This window comes from Peromyscus leucopus, chromosome 2 (assembly GCF_004664715.2).
Source record: "Peromyscus leucopus breed LL Stock chromosome 2, UCI_PerLeu_2.1, whole genome shotgun sequence".
Taxonomy (NCBI): domain Eukaryota; kingdom Metazoa; phylum Chordata; class Mammalia; order Rodentia; family Cricetidae; genus Peromyscus; species Peromyscus leucopus.
This window is the reverse complement of record NC_051064.1, coordinates 72415420-72420957: the sequence shown is the minus strand read 5'-3', so window position 1 is coordinate 72420957 and position 5538 is coordinate 72415420. Positions and strand designations below refer to the sequence as shown.

The 5538-nt window shown below is 43.4% G+C and overlaps 1 pseudogene; it reads right to left on the bottom strand.

The window, feature by feature from the left end:
- Window positions 1–373: 373 nt before the first annotated feature.
- On the bottom strand, window positions 374–1618 carry LOC114709035 (annotated as a pseudogene).
- Window positions 1619–5538: the final 3920 nt, after the last annotated feature.

Genomic DNA, 5538 nt, shown 5'->3' with positions numbered 1-5538 from the left:
GAGGGTGTGATTATTGTTGTTTGCAGAGTTCAATTTGCTTCTGAAGAAATAATTTTGAAATTAGGTTCACAGCCTCTTTTACGTTGTACCCACTAGATCTACCAAAGTTCCAGGAAGGTATAGTAAGTTTTTCACTAAGTTATTTTTGTTTAGTGAAATAGTGTTTTTTCTATGCATCCCAGTTGCCTTCCAACTCATGATCCTTTCATCTCAGTCGCCCCTCCCCACCTTAGTTCACAGGGCTATGACATCATGCCCGACTACGTGTGTTTTTCAGTGTGTTACCTGTGGTAGACGGTTACATTTCATTGCAAATCATAAGGTTGATCATGAAGTGGTCACTTCTGAACTCTTTTTTTTGGGGGGGGGGTCATGCAGTGAACTTTATTGATGGTGTTCAAGAGAGTAGGGCTCCCTAAGCCCCTCCTGTTGTTCTGGGGGTCTGGGATGGAAACTGTGAGGGAGATGCTCAGTATCGGGGACTGAGATAGGACAGGAACTGCTCAGCAGCTAAGGGTCTCTCTTGCTGTCCTTGCTGGGGTGGGTGGTCCAGGGTGGGCTTCTTACTCCTTGGAGGCCATGTAGGCCATGAGGTCCACCACCCTGTTGCTGTAGCCAAATCCATAGCCGTACCAGGAAATGAGCTTCACAAAGTTGTCACTGAGAGCAATGCCAGCCCCTGCATCGAAGGTGGAAAAGTGGGGGTCACTGTTAAAGTCACAGGAGACAACCTGGTCCTCAGTGTAGCCCAGGATGCCCTTTAGTGGGCCCTCCGACGCCTGCTTCACCACCTTCTTGATGTCGTCATACTGGGCAGGTTTCTGGAGGCGGCATGTCAGATCCACGACGGACACATTGTGGGTAGGAACACAGAAGGCCACGCCTGTGAGCTTCCCGTTCAGCTCTGGGATGACCTTGCCCACAGCCTTGGCGGCACCGGTGGATGCAGTGATGATGTTCTCGGCAGCCCCACGGCCATCACGCCACAGCTTCCCAGAGGCGCCATCCACGGTCTTCTGGGTGGCAGTGATGGCATGGACTGTGGTCATGAGTCCTTCCACAATGCCAAAGTTGTCATGGATGACCTTGGCCAGGAGGGGCTAAACAGTTGGTGGTGCAGGAAGCATTGCTGATAATCTTGAGTGAATTGTCGTACTTCTCATGGTTGACACCCATCACAAACATAGGGGCGTCAGCAGAAGGGGCAGAGATGATGACCCTTTGGCCCCGCCCTTCAAGTGGACCACAGCCTTCTCCATGGTGGTGAAGACACCAGTAGACTCCACAACATACTCGGCACCAGCCTCACCCCATTTGATGTTTGCGGGATCTTTCTCCTGGAAGATGGTGATGGCCTTCCCGTTGATGACCAGCTTCCCGTTCTCAGCCTTGACTGTGCCCGTTGAACTTGCCATGGGTAGAGTCATACTGGGACATGTAGACCATGTAGTTGAGGTCAATGAAGGGATCATTGATGGCAACAATATCAACTTTACCAGACTGGAAGGCAGCCCTGGCAACCAGGCGTCCAATTCGGCCAAATCTGTTCACTCCGACCTTTACCATCGTGTCTCAGGAACGAGGCTGGCACTGCACAGAAAGATGCGGCTATCTCTGGAACAGGGAGGAGCTGAACTCTTATTCATCTCTTGCCTTGAATTTTACTTTCTGCTATTAACCATGGTCCCTCTGTACTGTTTTGGATTGCCCTAATTTGTTTTCCTCTAACCTCTCTGTATGTGCCCTTTCAATGTTTTACTATTAAGTCAGGTCTCTGAATGACATTAGTGCTAACTCTGTGACTACAGAGACTAATGGAAGAATGTTCTCTCTTGTTCAGTCAGTACCTACTGGGCCTTGAATAATCATGTGGTTACGTTATATAAACTTCTTTTCCTTTTGTTTCTGCGATGGGTCTCACTTATGTAACCCAGGCTGGTCTCAAACTCCCAATCCTCCTGCCTCCATGTACTATTTTTAGAAATACTATTAATTTCTTGTATATTTATACCGTGCTGACGTCTGAGACTCAATTTTTAAAATGTATTATCCCCTCCATTTTCAACACAACCTTTGTAGTAGAAAAGGCAAATATTATCATTTATGATGATTCTGAACACAAGGTTTTACAATTATGAGTATAAATCAATTCACATACTTCAAGTAGCAACAAGTATTTCAATCTAAGAAAAGTAGGCTAAGACAAATAAGTAGATTAGAAGAGAAGGATGACTCCCATGTTCTGTAAATATACTCTGCTTTAAAGCTTGGCCTTTTATCTATCCATAAACATTTATTGATCACATTCTCCATTAGGACCTATGTTAGGCATTGGGATGACAAAGCATAATATGGCATGATCCTTGCTAATGAATTTTACAACAGGGTTCAGTGTTTCTCAAATCTAGCTGATCATCAATACTAAATTTCTTCACATTACTGATTCTTTAAACCTCTGTATTAAACAGTCTCATGTAACTGGAACCACAGTATTAAAAGGAAAAAAAACAGTGGATGGTGGAGATATTTTGATATTTTGTCTCATAGTTTAAGAGGGTTTCAGTCTGCCATGGCAGGAAATCCATGTGCAAGGCAGAAGGAGCATGTGGTACAGGTTGTTCACATCATGGCTGGAAGCATAGAGCAAACTACTTATAAAACATAAAGCTGTATTTACAGAACCAGCAGTTTTGAAGATTCCTGTAAGAATCTTCAAAACTTACCCCTAATAACCTACTTCCACTCAGAGGCTGTGCCTCCTAAATATTCTACAGTTGCTCAAAATAGTGCCACCATCTAGGAATGTTCACAACATGAGACTGTGGAAGACATCTCTAATTCAAGCTACAACGGATCCAGGCATATCAATAATCACATAAAAAGAACCCAGAGAAACTTCTTAGATTCATACAGAGTTAGGACACTAAGTTTTAGTAAGGCAATAAACTTTTGGCTCACTTATCAACTCTTAGAATACTTGTTGATACATTTATACCCCAAGCCACATAGTGAGGTAGGTGTGAGTTATGTAGTTATGCTCATTCTGTGAATGTAAAGATGGAAAAACAGCTCAAATGCACAACCAATAGCAAGGTTGATCATAGAACTACAATTCATCTCTTCAACTTCTATTATCTTTATTTTCCACCTGTGTTTCATTTATTAATTTTTATTTGTTTCAGACAAGGTCTCACTATATATCCGAGGCTGCTTAGAATTCATGATCCTCCTGTCTCAGCCTCTCAACTTCTGGAGTTACAAGCATACATCCTTGTACCCGTTATTTACATTTCAAAAACAAAAACAAAACAACAAAAAAGGCAGTGCAAAAACAGAGGGAATGACAGAGAAAATAAAAGACTCCTATTATTACTGAGATCTTGGTCAAGAGCCAGCCCCAGCACCTTACAACTTGAGCTCAATAAATGTTTTTCGATTGAACTGAAACTCCTGTGCCTAGCACCAGGGTCAGGAGGGGAGAACAAGGTAGACTGATGTCACAAAATCCCTGGTCTGATGTCAATTGTCAATCCATTAATGTCCACTAAATGCCAGGCACTACTAATGTTCTCTCTCTCTCTCTCTCTCTCTCTCTCTCTCTCTCTCTCTCTCTCTCTCTCAGACACACACACACACACACACACACACAACACACACACACACATACACACCCTAGATAAGTCAGAAACAGAAAAGTTTCATTATCTTGGCAAAGGCACCAAGCTACCCACTGTTGGAGGCTGGATTTGATCTTGGCCTAGAGACAGAGCTTTGGACTGTTTGATCCACCCTATTTCCAGCCTTTGTATATATCCATGACCAGAATTAAATTACAACTAATTTTGTTCCGCAGAATTTTCAGTTGTACCAAAATTCTACAGAGTCCCAGAACCATTACTCAACAAAGAAAACTATAACACGCCACACCCACTGGGCACTGATGCAACTTTAGTATGTGCCATGGCTATTGCAAGCACTAAAGCAAGCATTGTCCTACTGATGTGTCTCATAGTGTCTCTGCTTTTCTGTCTCAGTGAGTTTTCCAAGACCACAGAAGTCTGACTGGTGTTGATGCAAGTGCAGCCTGGCTGTATGCAGGCATCTGCATCCTCATAGTGGATCCTTACCTGAAGGTGGGTGAGTCTTGGTAGATGCTCCACGATCATGGTCCACCAGGGGGACAACCCTGAGGCATAATCTCTAGGTTTCTCAGATTCAGCACAGTAGATATTTTAGACCAGATAATTTCTTTCTAATTCTAATGTATATTAATTGTGACAGTTAACATTTCTTTTTTGTCTTATTGCGTACGTTTATGCTGTGTCTGTATATCTCTCTGTGTGTATAAAAGAATGAGGGGGAGGGAGGGGGAGGGAGCATGTGCTCTAGCACACATGGAGCTCAGAGGACAACCTCAGGGGGTGGATGTAACCTTGCACTTTGTTTGAGACAGGGTATTTTGTTTGTCACTACACACCTCTCCAAGGATTCTCTCTGGTGATAGGAGCACTCAGATGACAGATATAAGCTCTTGTGTCTAGCTTTCATGAATTCTGGGGATCAGAACTCAGGTCTTTGTGGTTATATGGCAAATACTTTGCCCACTGAGATACCTCTCTAGGCTCAAATTAATGACACTTCTATCCCTACATTCATTGTGTATATCACATCTCTTCTCTCTCTCCCCAGCACCCTTCCTTTTGGTCCATCTTCTATATTCAGGTCATCCTTCTTTCTTTCTTTCTTTCTTTCTCTCTCTGTTTCTCTCTCTGTTTCTTCTCTTCTCTCTCTCTCTTCTCTCTCTCTCTCTCTCTCTGTTTCTCTCTCTCTCTCTGTTTCTCTCTCTCTCTCTCTCTCTCTCTCTCTCTCTCTTTCTTTCTTTCTTTCTTTCTTCCACACATGAGAGAAAACATCCAACAGCTGTCTTTCAGTTCTGTCTGGATTACAAAACCGAACATGACATCCTCCTATTCCATCCATTGTCCTGCAAATAACCCTTCATTCACCTACAAATAACACTTGTATACATATCTATCATATATTCTTTGCCCAGTCAGCTTTTGACAATAAGCCAGTTAATGTTATGAGGTGTTCACCACAATGCCTGGCCCCGATGATGCGGATATCATCTCCCAGTTTTGACAACCAAAATGACAAACCAAACCTTGTCAAATAAAACACCCCTGAATGAACTCACCAAACTCCACGTATTTACAAAGGGTCCCCAAAAGGAATAAATGCCCCTGCTGCCCACAGAATGACCAGTTTAACAGCATACTCTCTTTAGACGATTGTCCCTTCCTACTCTTCCGTTCTGGAAGATCAGCTTCTAAATAAACATCTCATCTCACCCTTGCTTTAGCATTTGCCTTCGGCAGAACTCAAGTTGAGATAGAAAATACTAGCAAACAGCCCTCAGCCATACGGAAAGACTTATGATATCCTTAGCCTCTTCAAACAGGAAGGGAGGGCTCACATTTGGTTCTGGTGGAGGACTTCCAGAAGATCCTGTGACCCATTGGAGAGTGACAGACCCAG